The sequence below is a fragment of the Rhinolophus sinicus genome, linkage group LG02, assembly GCF_036562045.2.
Source record: "Rhinolophus sinicus isolate RSC01 linkage group LG02, ASM3656204v1, whole genome shotgun sequence".
NCBI classification, from domain to species: domain Eukaryota; kingdom Metazoa; phylum Chordata; class Mammalia; order Chiroptera; family Rhinolophidae; genus Rhinolophus; species Rhinolophus sinicus.
The window spans coordinates 140,809,280-140,825,713 of record NC_133752.1 but is presented as its reverse complement, the minus strand read 5'-3'; the positions used below and the strand labels follow the sequence as shown (position 1 = coordinate 140,825,713).

Sequence of the window (16,434 nt, the reverse complement as noted above, 5' to 3'; positions counted from 1 at the left end):
GCATTTTTGCCACACAACTAATTGGCTAAAAGGCAATTTTGCTGTAAAGGATAAAATACCTGGTTGACAGTTTGGTGTACATTTGGCAGACTGTATTTTTTCAGTTTGTTTTCATTTCTCCATTGACAAAATTCTCACAATACTATTTTTATATTATATAAATCTTAGCCCTCAGAATGGTCTATACAGTGATGAGTAAACATGGTGGTCTTAAAGTAGTGAATAACAACATATAAATTCAGATTGCAAAGCTCTGTATAAAGCCAGAGCATATACTACTCCAGAAAATGATTACACATCACCTTCCACATCCTTCAGTGAGCAGTCATCCCTCTCATCTGTCAAAACCAAAATTTACCAAGCGATGGAAAATATAAGAGAGGCGGCTACTAATTCACAACAGACTTCCAGAGCATTAATTATAGATTCTTTAGTTGGAAACTGATACCTTTTTTTTTTTTTTTTGGTGACCAGTTATCAGATTTATAAAAAGATACAAATTTTTAAATGATACAAAAATATCATTTTCAAAACAACATCAAGAAGTGTATCTCACCATTCTTAGCTCAGAACAGAGCCAATGGGTAAGCAGAATAATAATTCATGCTGTAGCATGTTTCATAAACTGGCAACAGAGAAAGTTGGTTGAAGGAAAGCAGAGGAATTTTGTCTTTTAAGGATTAGAACCGAGGGGCTCCACAATCACCTGGCATCCGCTCAGTGTTGTACCTGTGGTTAGAAAGGTACATGATGGGAACTCCAGGGGATCTTCCTGATTCTTTAAGACCCCTGCCCCCCAATCAAGCATGGCCACAATGTAACACTTGTGCTGAGTTACTCTCTGTACTAAGCAGTCATCGGCAAAGGTTCCTTTGTGTGTGCATGGTAATCGTTCAAATCTTGGATCCTTGGCAATCCTTAGAGCCACTCAATACATTTGTCCCCATTTCTCAATTTCAGCCATTACATAGTCAGTTATCCAAGGGATACACTTGGCATATAGACAGTCCATCACTGACTACACTAAGTGTAGTTTGGCTCTAATGGAAAAGTTGATAAAATTGGCATCAACCAGGATGTGGGAAGGTGGGCCCAGCTGTGTGTTATACTGGAAGAATAAGCAGGGAGGGTGTTGGGATCATTGAGTGCACTGGGATCATTCTTTTCTTCTTTTTAGGTTTTAATCTATCCTTTTCTTTAAGCCTCTGATTTCTGAGACTAAGCATTCGCTTCACGGTCACATTCTTCCTTGTTTTCTTTTGCTCCCCCACGTTCACACCGCACTCAACTGATACCTCTCTTAATGAAGAAAGAAATTATAGCAAAAAAGAAAAAAAGTTCCATGCCAAATGAGAAGATGAATCAACAAGCAAAAAATATGTGTGTGTGTGTGTGTGTGAGTGTGTATATGTATATATATTATATATCTTACTATGAATGAAAGACTGTTAAGAAGTATTCTTGCCAGGTATTCATGTTGGCTTCTTGGATGCTTTGAGTCCTTCCTTGCTGGGGAAATGGAGATCCACAGTGTATTAGTCTGCTAGGGCTGCCATAAAAAAATACCACAAACTGGGTGGCTTGAACAACAGAAATGTATTTTCTCCCAATTCTGCAGGCTGAGAAGTTCAAGATCAAGGTATCCACAGGTTTGGTTTCTTTGGAGGCCTGTTTCCTAGACCTACAGATGGTTGCCTCCTCACTGTGTCCTCAAAGGTTGTCCCTCTGTTGTGTCAGTGTCTTAATCTCTTTTTATAAGGATACTGGTCATATTGGATTAGGGCCCATCCATGTGGCCTTATTTTACCTTAATTACCTCTTTAAAGGCCTATCTCCATATAGTCACATTCTGAGTTACTGAGGCTTAGGACTTGAACATACGAATTTTGAGGGGACATAATAACACACACACAGCGGTAAGTGACAACTCCTAATTCAATTATCCAGATATATGTCTGTTTGTAACACAGTAAGGAATTACTTTGATTCTGCTAAATGGGGCTCTTCCTGATTCTTTTCTGTTTGGTTAGTAATCATCCTGGACAAGAGTTACCTTGGCTCTTCTTAAAAATTTAAAAAGAAATTGTGGTAAAATAGACACAACATGAAATTTACCATCTTAACCATTGTAAGTGCATAGTTTAGGAGTGTGAAGTATACTCACGTTGGGCAACCAATCTTCAGAACTTTTTCATCTTGAAAAACTGAAACTCAATACCAGTTAAACAACAACTCCCCATATCCTCTCCCCTGTAAGCCTCTGGCAACTACCATTCTTTCCGTTTCTATGAATTGAACGACCCTAGATATCTCATATAAGTGGAATCATACAGTATTTGTCCTTTTGTGACTGGCTGTTTTCACTTAGCATAATGCCCTCAAGGTTCATCCATGTTGTTGCATGTGGTAGGATTTCCTTTTTTAAGGCTAATAATATTCCATTGTGTGTGTATACCACATTTTCTTTATCCATTCATCCATCAGTGAACATTTAGGTTTCTTCCATCCTTTGGGCTATTATAAATAATGCTATGATTATGAATCAAATATCTCTTTGAAACCCTGCTTTCAATTCTTTTGGATATATGCACAGGAGAGGAATTGCTGGGTTATATGATAATTCTGTTTGTAATTTTTGAGGAACCGCTACACTATTTGGCACTTTCTGAGCGAGCATTTATTTAATCTTGACTCTATATTGTGAGGAACTCTTCCTGGCTCTTTTCTGTCTAAGAGAAATTTCCTGAGTGGAAGTCTTCTTGGTTTTTTTGAGGATTCAATCCCTTTCCGTTGAGTGAAATTCTTCCTGGCTCTTTCCTGCTGAGTGGGAATCCTCCTAGATCTTTTGTGAGGTCTCTTTTGTATATTTGAATGGTAGCCTATTTTCATGAGTAATTCTCACTCCATCAGGCCCCTCTCCTCCTGACAGTATACTCCATCGGTATGGCATGAATGCAGTCTAATATCGCCAAAAATGTCAACATTTTACAAAGGATAGTTTGGAGGTACAACGTCCTCTCTCTGGAGTTCTTGGGAACTCCTCAGCTTGGTTCATCTATGGGAGGCCCTTGAATTCTAAGTATCCAAAACCCCCTCTAAATAATGTTCTACTTATTTCTCTTAGTAGGAAGAATTTGTGGCTTTCTCATTCTCACTTTAACCATGCCACTCAACAATCTCAGTCTGCTTTACCGGAAGCTATTTTAACCTCTCAAGGATCCACCTGTCCTCCTCAACCCTTACTCCCTCATCCACTCCAACCTCAAAGACACTCATACCTGCCTCCTTTTCCTTTCCTAATCCATTTGCAACTCCAAACTCCTTCCTGTCTCCCTCTCTGCCATGTCCTGTGGCTCCTCGTATCTGCCCACCCTTCCCCAAACCTGTTCCTACTTTGCTGGTTCCCCAGGTTCCTGCAATTACTGGAGACCTTGGCCCTACTTCTCTGGTATTTGGATCTCAAGGAAGGAAAATTGAAGGACCTCAATTGTTCCTCCTCAACAAGTTGTTTTGAAGCATTGGTCTCAATCTGCCCTATATAATAAAGCACTTCCCTGAACCATGAAAAACCAATTTTCTACACAATTCAGATTAGGTTTAGAGGCATATTCTCCAGGACTTTCAGACCTTTATCAATTAGTCAAATTTCTTGTGGGTCTTGGAGATGCCTCCTAATGGTTTGAAAGGGCCAATGAAAACTCATAATTAAATAAAAATAAAACCAAGGTCAATCATGCAGCTAAGGGGAGTAAAGAATAACTCATTCATTCATTCATTCATTCATTCATTCATTCATTTATTTAATTAATTGATACTGTTTTATTTAATGTCAATGGTGGATACAAAGGTGTTCCTTTTTTAGATAGTCAGTATTATTTTATATTAATTTCAGGTGTACAGTATAATGTTTAGACATTTAAAATATTTAAGAAGTGATCCCCCTCACCAGTCTAGTACCCACCTGGCGCTATACATTGTTATTACCATCTATTGACTATATTCCCTATGCTTTACATCCTCATGACTATTTTGTAACTACCAATTCGTACTTCTTAATCCCTTCCCCTTTTTCACTCACTCTCAAGACCCCCTCCCATCTGGCACCCAACAAAATGTTCTCTGTATCCTGAGTTTGTTTGTTTTGTTTATTTTGTTGTTTAGAGTCCATATGTAAGTGAAATCACATTGCATCTGTCTTTCTCTGTCTGACATACTCAGCACAACACCCTCCAGGTCCATCCATGCTACTGCAGATGGCAAGAACCTATTCCTTTCCATGGCCGAGCAATATTCCATTGTATATATGTACCACCTACTCTTTATCCATTGATGGACACCCAGGCTGCCTCCACTCTTGGCCATTGTAAACAGTGCTTCAATGATTATACAGATGTCCTCTCGAAGTAGAGTTTAGGTTTCTTCAGACAAATACCTAGAAGTGGGATTAATGGGTCCTTCTTTGTCTCTTATTATGGCCTTTGTTTTAAAGTTTATTTTGTCTGGTATAAGTAGCATTACCCCAGCTTTTTTGTTTGTTTCCATTTTCATGAAATATCTTTTCCCATCCCTTTACTTTCAGTTTGTGTGTATCTTTCAATCTGGAGTCTCTCGTAGGCAGCATATGTAAGGGTTTTGTTTTCTTATCCATTCACCCTTCCTGTGTCTTTTGATTGGCGCATTTAATCCATTTACATTGAAAGTAATTGTGGATAGAAATGTAGCTATTGCCATTTTATTATTCATAATTTTCACCTTTTTTTTCCCCTCGTCTTAAAAAATTCCCTCAAAGATTCCTTGTAATACTGATTTGGTGGTGATGAACTCCTTTAGCTTTTTCTTGTCTGGGAAGCTCTTTCTCTCTCCTTCAATTCTAAATTATAGCTTTGCTGGGTACAGACAGTAGTCTTGGTTGTAGGTCCTTGCTTTTTCATCACTTCGAATATTTTCTGCCACTCCCTTCTGGCCTACAAAGTTTATGCTGAGAAATCAGCTGACAATCTTACGGGAGGTCCCTTATGAGTTACTGGTTGCCTTTTTCTTGCTGCTTTTAGGATTCTCTTTGTCTTTAACCTTTGGCATTTTAATTATAATGTGTCTTGGTATGGGCCTGTTTGGGTTCATCTTATTTGGGACTCTGCACTTCTTGGACTTGTGTGACTGTTTCCTTTGCCACGTTAGTCAAGTTTTCAGTCATTATTTCTTCAAATAGGTTCTCAGGCCCTCGCTTTCTCTCTTCTCCTTCTGGTACCTCTGTGAATGCTGTTATACTTGATGTTTTCCCAGAGGTCTCTTAAACTATCCTGAATTTGGGGGGGATTCCTTTTTCTTTTTGCTGTTCCAATTGGGTGTTTTCTGCTACCTTGTCTTCCAAATCGCTGATGCAATCCTCTGCTTCATTTAGTCTGCTGGTGATTCATTCTGGTGTATTTCTCATTTCAGTTATTGCACTGTTTACTTCTGACTGGTTCTTTTTAATGGTTTCTATGTCCTTATTTGTGCTTACTATCTCTTTGCTGAAGTGTCAGTGGGAAGGTGGAAATACAGGAACCCTCATGTGCTACTGGTGAAAGATGAGATTCATTCACCCATTCTGTAAAGCAGTCTGGAAGTTTACAGTTTAAATACATAAATTCTTAGGCCTATGAATATATAAGTGTAGTCTAAATATATATGTAAACTACATTTATGTTTATAGTATATATAGTGTAATATATAATTTGTGTAAATATATATTTATACATAGATCCATATTTAGACTGTATTTATATATTCAAGAGAAAGATTCCTGAGTTTGTTCATTTGCCTTTCAGTGTTTTCAAAGAATGCCCTCACTTAGCTGCTTTTCCGTTTTGAGAGAGTTCTGAGTTAGGCAAAACAAAGGCAATTGTGTTGTGTCAGTCGTTCAGGGAACTCCCAGACAGAGCATAGCGAAACACAATTCATTGGGAACAAGGCCCATTTTACTCTCCCCAGTACCAGGTACTCACACCAGGCACGTGAACTGCCATCTAGAAGACCCACAACTATGCTGGGGAGGTGGGTGGGGTGAGACTAAGTTAAAATACCACAAACCTCTCCCAGTGGATTAACTCACGTTTTTTCTTGAGTCAGTGTTCTCTTGGTTGCTATACATCTTTGACTATCCAGAGTTCTGGCAAAGTTGATTCTGAGTTTTATTCACTGTTTTGATGCCTCTGTGGAGGGACGTGCCCTTGGAGCTCCCTGCTCCACCATTTTGACTAACGTCTGGACTCGCCAATAATTAAATACAAAATAAAACCAGGTGCCCACAAATGTCTTAAAATTAAAATGTGCATTTAATTTTAATTAAATATGCGCTTTATTTAAAGCAGTGAGGGAAAATATTCCTTGGCTATTCTTGGCTGTGTATTAGGAGGACACGGAGCTCCTGCTTTTTGAGTACCAGTGATATTGCAAGCAGTGTTCTAGGAATTTTATATTTATTATATCATCAGTAACTAGCTTGGGTCATCTGTGGCCTTGGGCTTTTCTGTAAAACAAGCAGGTTAGATGATCGCTAATGTCCTTTCTAGCCCTAATCCCTTATAACTCTACAAAGATCTTGCTTTGTGTCTTGAAATGGATCAGAATATATGTACTATTAAAATGGAAATGTTAGAAGAAAAGAAAATATCAATTGCTGGGAAATAAAGGCAGTACCTGTTGTTACTGATGACTCTGAAGGTGGGGCTGTTAGATGTAGGTCTGGCAAGTTGTAACGGCGGCACCTGGGAAATGGGACTGTTAAGGGAAGGGAACCAATAAAACATTAAATCCTGTCTTTAAAACCTTTTTCTCCCTGTTGTTTGTACAGAGCAGATAACATGCTTTGCTTGTTATTGAAAACTGGAGGTGGGAGAACTAGGAGAAGATGGAGGGAGAGGGAAGTTAGACAAGTCATCTATTACTGCATGCAAAGTAACCAAGTCTTAGTCAAGAATCTACATTGTTTTTGTTGATGTCAAGAATTCTTTTTTGTTATTCAAGTTATATGTCAAAGACTTGAGACATTTACTTCTGGCACAAACCAGTTGTTTTTATAATGGCCAGGAATTTTTACAGTTGAGGTCTTAAAATCTCATCATTTACTCAATCACTCATTCACTCACTCAACAAATATTTCTTGAGGGAAGGAAGCAGCTGTTTGGGAAAAGATGTATGGTGGCCGGTACATATAAGAGCAGCCGGAACTTCTACCAGGTTTATTGCAGTCTTCTCTGTGTGTGCAGGTTGCCCAGTGGGTCTATCTAGTCCCTTATTTTGTTTTCCTTTGCTTGAATTCTTGTCTTGGTAACTTTCTCAGTACCTTTATTCTTCTATGATTGAGGACAAGAATCCACTTAACTAAACAAATGTTTACTGAAGCTTCGTATATTTATGCCAGAAGTACAGCTATGAACAACACAAAGGCATTTCCCCTAAAAAGCTTATAGTATAGCACAGAGACATAAAAATAACCTTACAATTACTAGGTTGGTGCAAAAGTAATTATGGTTTTTGCAATTACTTTTAACCTTTTAAAATGCAATTAATTTTTGCACCAACCTAATAAATGGGATATATGTTATTTCCCACAGGGAAATGTATTGAGTCTTATGACAAACCTAAAGTTCTTTGTTTCTAAGCAAATAATCAATCTGAAAGGAAGGGTGTACTCAATAAGATGTTTAGAAATAGGTTAAGGGAGGAGACAGGTCTCAAGCATTACCAGATTTTTCACGGGATAACTTGACACTTTGAAATACAGATGAAGAAGCACAAATTTTAGAGTCAAAAAACCTGAGAGGAAATTCTGACTCCCCACTTACTGATTAGATCTTCATGAAGTGAGTCGATCTCTTTGAGCCTGAGTTTCCTCATCTTTAAAGTAGAAACAGTAATTCCTAATTCCCAGGATTTTTTGCAAAGGTTAAATTACATGAGATAGTAAATGCATTTAGTATAGACCCTCCCACATAGCTGCTCCGTCAATAGTAACTATTACCTCTCCTCAGACTTAGAGGAGCACTTATAAGACAAACCTAGTCAGAATGCTGCTTTGCGTGGACCACTTCTCTCCTGATTTTTCCAGTTAGCTAATCCACCTTGATTTCCTCTGGTTTCATGGGACATGCCTTTGAACTCTAAAGCACACTTTGAGGTGTGCAGTCAAGCAGCTCGACAGAGATGTGTTGACTGCACTGAGATAAGGCGAACCAGGAAAGATGGGAGTAGGAAACTACATGTGTTTTTGGTGAAAGAGCAGTAGGTTGAGAAGTGGGAAGAACCTGCCAGGAGAGAACAGATTAAAACATCAGCCATAGGAAGAAGTCTAGACAAGGAGGTGCCATTTGATACCCAAGAGCAGATTCATAAGCAGCACAGGATATTAATATTCAGGATGATAGCTATTTCTCGCCCTCAAGAAAATCCAGCCAGAGGAACTGGTTGTTCAGCCATGTGGGCAGACAAAGCTCCTAGATACAGGGACTTAAGGGCAGACAATATTCTGAGATCCAGGCAGGTGGGCATGCCATGAAGCTGGGGTTCAGGGATTAATTCAGTCTGAGGAGAGGTTGGGGATTCATAAGAATAATCCCAGAGAATTGGGGGTACCACACGTTAGAAACCAGGGTTTCTAACATAGGGAACAAAGCAATGAAGTAACTACCAAAACTGAAGCTAGATGCAGGGTTCCTCAACCTCGGCAGTATTGACATTTTGGATTGAATAATTCTTTTTTAGGAGGGCTGCTCTGTGCTTTGTAAAATGTTTAGCATGAGTGTGAGGACAGGGTCCCAGAGAGCAGTTTCCAGGCTCTCGGTCTCACGTGGAAAGGTGCTGGCTGGGTTATTAGATGGCCATCAACTGTAATCAGGTGGCCATCCACTGTGGCTGGGTGGCCATGAGCTGTTACCCATTAGCCATTAGCCAGTAATATAACTGCTGTGGCTACAGTAGGGAGTTGGTTGGTTGGCAGAGAAGCGGACAGCAGATTGCGACTCCTGCTTCGTGTGTCTCCAACCTACAGGAAGAATGTAGTGGTATGAGTCCCCTACCTATGGCTCCGTGGGTGTGCCTTTTTGGCCTCACCATATCCTGCGTTCTTGTGCGGGGAGCGGGAGCTGAGACACTGCATGACACATGGCACAGCGAGCAGGGTACAGTGCCGGCCAGAACTCTCCGAAGGGCGGTGGAGCAGTTTGTGTGTATGAACACTCAGTCTCAGGAAGACCAGGAGGAGTGGTGCTGGGAACAGGAAACGCGATCTGCTTGTGAGAAACGTGACCCCTCAGTGAATTGGTGGTCCTCTTGAGCCTCCAGATAGCACACCTCCCTGTTGGCTGTGACAGGCATCGCCTTCCATTTGGTGGTCTGCTGCTGTCGGGGGCTCCTAGAGTTGTGAACATCTTGCCCAGGGGCTGCCACCCACTCGGATGCCTGGCACGGCGAGCAGGATTCTGGCCAGGTAGGAATGATGTCTGACTCTGGGCAGGAGGACATGTGGCCCCCACACAGTGTGTGGTACCCTATGGTCACTGTTCTTAGGAGTTGGACCTCTGTGGAGGGGTGGGGGGGACGTGGATGGTTCTCCGACCAGCACAGGCCAGAGAAAGCGAAGGTTGTTGCAGCTGTGTGGGCTGGGAAGTGTTTGCTGAGGCAGCTCAGGTGCGGGCCTTATAGTCCCAGGAGGAAACGCTTGCTGAGTCCTCGGTGGAGGTTGCAGGTGAGGTCAAGGTTGTCCCTCACCCCCAGGTTGGGGAGGACTTGGAGCCCTCGCCCTGTGGAGAGGGCACACATTGTGAGGCCAACGCAGAGCCCTGGCAAATGATTGTAGACTATGGGGCATTGCCTTCCATCCCTGATGTGATGGACCACTTGACTGTTTGCTTGGGAAAGTGCCACCAGGTAGTGGAACTGGCAGATGTTTGCTTCCTGTGTCTCGACCAGCCGCCATCGAGAATATGTAAGTGCCTTGGCTGTGAGCCACTATTGTTCCAGTATGGTGCCCTGAGAACCCTGGCTGTGCCCAGGAAGTCTGGCTGTGCCCAGAAAAACTGGCGGTACCCTGAGAAAACCTGGCTGTGCCCAGGATATTGCATCCACCTTTCAGGTTCTTGACACAGGGCCCCTCGCGGAAGATGCTTGGAAAGGTGCTGGCTCGGTTATTAGATGGCCATCAGCTGTAATCAGATGGCCATCTGCTGTGGCTGGGTGGCCATGAGCTGTTACCGGTTAGCCATTAGCCACTAATGTAACTGCCATGGCTGTGCTAAGGGGTTGGTTGGTTGGTAGAGAAGTGGACGGTGAATTGCAGCTAGCAAGTGGGGTTGTTGATTGGTTGGCAGAGAAGCAGATGGCAGACTACGGCCCCTGTTTCCTGTTTCTCCAACCCAACCGCCAGCGAGACTATAGTGGTATGAACCCCCTATCCATGGCTCCATTGGTGTCCCTTTTTTGGCCTCACCATGTCCTGCGTTCTTGTGCGAGGGCGGGAGCTGAGACACTGCATGACAATGAGCCTTGGCCTCTACCCATTAGGTGCCATTACTATGCCCTCCCCAAGTTGTGACAATCTAAAATGTCTCTATACATTGCCAAATGTCCCAGTGTGGGGAGGGGGAGGGGATTGCCTCAGTTGAGACCTGCTGGGCTCGAGTATGCCTGGTGAGAAGCACTGCCCCGGTAGTGCAGGTGGGGATAAGAGGTGTCAGGGATGAGTTGCTCTAGAAGAGGTAACGAATGACAGTGTCCAGTAAGACAGTGTAGTGAGCCTTCTGTCCAGATCCCTGTCCCTTTTATCATTTCTGTGTAGCGTGTCCTGCCTTCTCTGCTCCCCTTCTTTCAGCATTCTTTGTCTCCAAAAGACTGCCTTTGGGCTTCTGTAGTTTCTTTGCCCCACATACAGAGAGCCAAAGGACCTGGCAATGGCTGATGTGTGTGAGATAGCTCCCTTACCTGGAGGCTTCCCTAAGGTTCCCCTGCCCTCACTGGGGCTTTGCCTGACTGGCCTCTTTCCACTTCCTGCTTCTCCCACTCTGTATTGGTTTCTCCTGGGAACTTGTCCTTAATAAATTAGTTGCACACAAATCTCTCTTTAGGGCCTGTTCCCAGGGAAGCCAGCTTAGGCTGGGGTCAAAGGACAGAGTCAGGTGTGAGGACCAAGTCCAGAAGAGCAGTTCAGAATGAAGACGATGAACGAGAAGTCTGACCAGAAGCCTCCATCAGTGTGGTTTTCAGTGTGAGACATGGCAATGAGAGAGGTGATTTAAAGGAGCTGGGAATGACCAGACAATGTGGTCTTGGTCTCAGGAACAAGGTTGAAAGCAAGAATAAAGCACAAAGTCTTAAGTTTGTGTAAAAACAACAGAATTATTAGGAAAAACACTTCTAAAATAATTTGTTGTCAATATTAAATATCTCCAAAGAATTCATGACAACCACAGAACAAAGGAGTCTACGATCCTCTGGATTCTGAAAATGCTGCAGTATTTCAATCTCTACTGTGACGCAGAAAGAACCTGGCAGATCTGTACACTGCCCCCTCTTCCCTTTGCTGGATAAAACATTCTGTAAGCTGCTAGGAGGGGAGGGCATCTACCAGGGGTGACTGTTGCTTCTGCCGCTTCATAGCAGAATTATTTCTGTACCACTGGCACTCCAGTAGGGGACTGAGACAGTGAGTTAGGGAAGGACGAACTAAGAGAAGTTCTGTAGTAAAGATGGCTACCTTGCTGAAACCCTCTTCCTTCATTGTAACTTCACTTTTAGTGCCATTTCACACAACACAAACCTCACTGTGATGTAGCACATGTAACAATCATTTTTTTATGTGCTGAAAGCAGTTACAACAAAGACAGAAAGTAAAATGTTGAAAAATGATTTTGGAGAGTAACCATAAGAAATATATAAGCAACGTATTCTCACATTGAGGAATGTGGTATTTGAAATAGTAAAATATATGTTCTCTACTCCTAATTGGTCTTTTGTAATCATTTCGCTCTTCTGTAAAGAAATCATCACATTCTTCAATCAGTATGTAATTTAAACAGGTAAGTTATAATTTTTAATTCTGAATATTAAAGCTTATGGGATTCTTTGAAAAGTATGTTTTAAGAAATACGTAGACAGCATGTACCATGAGGTATTAAAGATTAATCATGTCTGGACTACTTAAGTAAAATTCTTTGAAAAAGAAAACTGTAAAAGTGAATTAATTTCAGGAAAAGTAGTTCAGAGATAGAAAATGATGACAAGGGAAAAAATAACTAAAATAAATCTAAAATTAAATTCATAGTAGCTATTAAGTTCAACAATTTTAATCTCCAAACATAAAAACTTTAACTTATAAATACATGAAATATAATTACTGATAAAAGTGCATAAGAAAGCATTTCCAAACACATTTGCAAATAAAATTTCTTATCAGTTCTCAGCTGACAGAGCTCGGATATATTTTCTTTAGCACAGAGGCCCACGTTCTGTACTATGTGAACTTCTTACCCTGACCTCAGAACCCAATCACCCTGGACCACTGTTTGAACCAGGGGTGTCCCATGCTCCAACGACAGTTGATCTGTATTCTTCTGAGTGACTTAGGAGGTGGTCTGGTAAGAAGCGTGGAAAAATCAGAATGCACTATCTATATTTGGTTTCCTGAACTACTTGGATTCTTTTTCTTTAGAAATTAGAATGTGATACATAAAAAGAAAGTTGTAGTTGGTAGGGTAGTGAGACAAGTTAAACAGACACAGAGAAAGAAGAAAAGCAGCAGAGGCCCTAAGGTAGCCGAAGACCTGAGGAAGCAGAAGTTATGAGAAAGCAGAATCTCTGTACATATAGAATTAGGAGTGACGCAAATGGTTGGCAGAAGTAGGAGAAATCTTAGCAGAGACACAGAGTAGATAGATGTGTCTTGGTAATACTTAAGTACTCGCGGAGGGAGAAGAAAGCAAGCAAAACACACCTGCTACTGAGATTAATCGAGCAGTTATGGACGCCACAGGGCTTTCCAGTTCCCAAACTACATTCTAGGCTCTGTGAAGCCAAGCTTTTCCTATATTCCCATAGGGCCTGGCTTTGTGAAATTCCTATCCCTGTTTTTTTTCCTCATGCGTTATTTCTTTGAACCCCTATTGCTCGAGGTATCTAAAAGAATATAGTACATCATGTAAAGGAGTTTGGAAAATAATAGAAAATCATAAAAGGGTTTCATACTTTCATTTTAGAAAGAAGACTCTGGGACCAGTGTGGAAAATAAATTGAAAATGGACTAGAGGTAGGGATTATATTTTGCAAATTGTTGTTTTAAGCCAGAGCGATGATGGCTTGAACCAAGCTAGTAAGAATGGAGAAAGGTGGACTGAATCGAATTTGATTCCCCTTAGATGTACTGGATGAGGGAGTAGGAAGAGTTAAGTTTGATTCTTCGTTTTCTGGTTTGAGCAACCAGATGGATGGTGGTGCTTTTCCTTGAGAAATGTAATGTATACAAAGGACCAACTCCTTTTCAGGGAGGAGGGTTAGGTGCCAAGGAGACTTCCAGGTAAAGATGTCCAGTAGGCAGTGGAATATTCACGTTTAGACCTCACACAAGAGCTCTGGAGGCTGTACATTTGTGTATAAGGGCTTGATTTCATGATTTTCAGAGATATCTGGCAATGATTTCTTATTTTATTCCCATAGCCCTAACTTCAGGAACTTACTTGGACTAAGCTGTGTTAGCCCACGGAAGCTGAGAATAAAGGCTATGTTCATGTCTGAATATCCTCTGTACTGTACCTCAGCTATTACGTTGTTCACTGTTTAACATGAGATTGATAAGCTACCTGGCCTAGGTGAGGTGATCTATAAACATGGCTATGTATAGCAACAGTCTAGCTTTGTGCATATAAGGTTAGGACCGGAAGGGGAAGTGATGTTTCCACAAGGTCTGATTTATGTATTCCAGAAAGTCTGAGTATTTGGAAGGTTTAGAAGCTTGCAGTTTCATCTCTTAGCTGATATTGTATCCCTTAGATAAGTAAATCCAAGTGGTGTCTCTGTTGTGGTATTTCTGTTAATCTGCACATTTCTATTGGTATTTATCAATAAAGGGTGGTATCAATACATTGGTAGTAATCGAGCCATTGCTGTGCATAACATCACTTCAGGAGAATAAATTAAGAAGAAAAGAAAGCGGAGAATAGAATTCTAAAAAATACTAATATCTAAGGAGTAGATGGAAGAGAGAAAAGTCCAAGAAGAAAAAAAAAAGAATTATAGTAAAAACTGAGGGATTGAACAACTAGAAAGGTAGATTGAGTAATATTTATATTTCATCATTAAATTGAGACAGATATTTCAGACTGATATTAGACAAGTTTTCTTGTTACACATGAATACATGCTCATTGTTAGATACGTTTTCTAAAAGATTCATAACAAAGGCTCAGATGAAGGCACGGGTTTCCTAATTTTCAAATAGAAGGTTAAAATGTGCTCATAATTAAGTCTGTTTAAAAGTTAATAAAAAGACAATGTGAGTGATGATTGCAAAGAGTTACCTTTACTACCTGTTTAAAACATTTACTTAATAGTTAATGTGTGCCAGGCATTGTGCTTTATCTGCAAAATCTCATTTAGATATTAGAACTACCCCATGTGGAAAGCAGTCGTATTTTCCTTTAGATGTGGAAAGATGTGGAAACTGAAGATTAGAGAGGTTAAGTAATTTGCTCAAGTCACCTAGGTACTAAACTAACAGGGCTAAGATTCAAACTGAGGGCTTTCAGACTTCAGAGACTGAGGCTTAAGTACTACTTGATAATGCTGTGAAAGCATTACTTAGGGTAATACAAGATTCAATTTATTGGGCATTTATTAATGTAATTTTCAATGAAGGCAGACTTTGTAGCCACAGACAACCATTTTACCATTTATAGGTGTGCTACAATTTTGAAAGTACTTCTTGAGGTACTTGAGAACAATAATATGTATTTGAATAATCTGGGGTTTTTTGGTTTTTGTTTTTGTTTTTGCTACTAAAAGGGAAATGATTCTGTTTCAGAATGCTAACTCCTGAGTTTAACTCATTTCTTAACCTACAGAACGAAAAATTATTTTTACCTCTGCTAACTTGCTTGCTTTGGCATAAAGCCATGCATTGTTTCTGAAGCAGTACAATCTCTCTTTTCAAATTGTTATAGATATTGTTTTCAGTTAATGAGTTCCGATTGCATTCCCTCAACTATGTATAATAGAGATGTAAAAGACTCTAAGGAAGATGATTTTGAGTCAATCATGTCAAAGTTATTAATAATAAAAAAATTAAATTTCAAAAGAATAATTGGCCACATAGTAGGGAAAGGCACTGGGCAGGACCTTGATTCTGGATTATTGGGCCAATTATTAGGTCATTTTTAAAAGCTCCCTGGGACCTGAAGAAAAATGTCTGCCACATATTCGATCTAAGCATTTTTTTTTTTTTTTTGCTAAATCCACAGCTTTTAATACATAAAGCTTACACCATAGGAGCTGCCAAGTTTCCTAGAAGTTGTGTAGTAGACACAAATGATCCAAATTACTGTTCTGGGAGCACCCTACTATTACCTCATCTGTCACCTTCATCCATGCTTGCTTTGTTCCTTCTCAGAAGGAAAAAAAATTAGTTTACAAAGTACTGTTGTATAAGTCCTTCTTATTTTACTGCCCAACATTGCCACCCACAGACAATCTCATAGTTCATACTTCCATCCTGAAAAGGTGTCATCAGCTCAGTTGTCTGAAGATGTTCATTTTTTAATCTCCTACTTGTACCCTGGTTCAGGTTTTCGCTCTACCTTTCTTTGCTTCCTACTCAATAGTTGCAAAATGTCTTGGGCAAAAACATACTGAGCTAGCTCTTCAGAGCTCAGATGATTTTCTGTTTACCTTGGCCTCATATATATGGCACTTCAGACCTAATGAAGGCTTTTATATCGGAGCCTAATTTGGGCATTACAACTCGGTTTTTTAGCCACATGCAAAAAAACTAGACTGTTATCTGTCTCCACACACCACCAAAATTAACTCAAAATGGATCAAAGACCTAAACATAAGACCCAAAACAATAAATTGCATAGAAGAAAGCATAGGTACTAAACTTATGGATGTTGGTCTTGGAGAGGATTTTAAGAATTTGACCTCAAAGATAAGGGAAGTAAAAGCAAAAATAAATGAATGACATTATATCAAACTAAAAAGTTTCTGCACAACAAAAGAAACCATCAACAAAATAAACAGGCAACAACCAAATGGAATAAGATATTTCCAAATAACACCTCTGATAAGGGGTTAATATCCAAAATAAATAAGAACTTAACAAAATATATAAAGGACTATCTATCTATCTATCTATCTATGCATGCAGAGGGCCTGAACAGACACTTCTCCCAAGAAGACAAATAAATGGCCA

General features: G+C 40.3%; 1 pseudogene; it reads right to left on the bottom strand.

Moving 5' to 3' along the window:
• Nucleotides 1-599: 599 nt before the first annotated feature.
• Nucleotides 600-9,410, bottom strand: LOC109447756 (rRNA-processing protein FCF1 homolog; annotated as a pseudogene).
• Nucleotides 9,411-16,434: the final 7,024 nt, after the last annotated feature.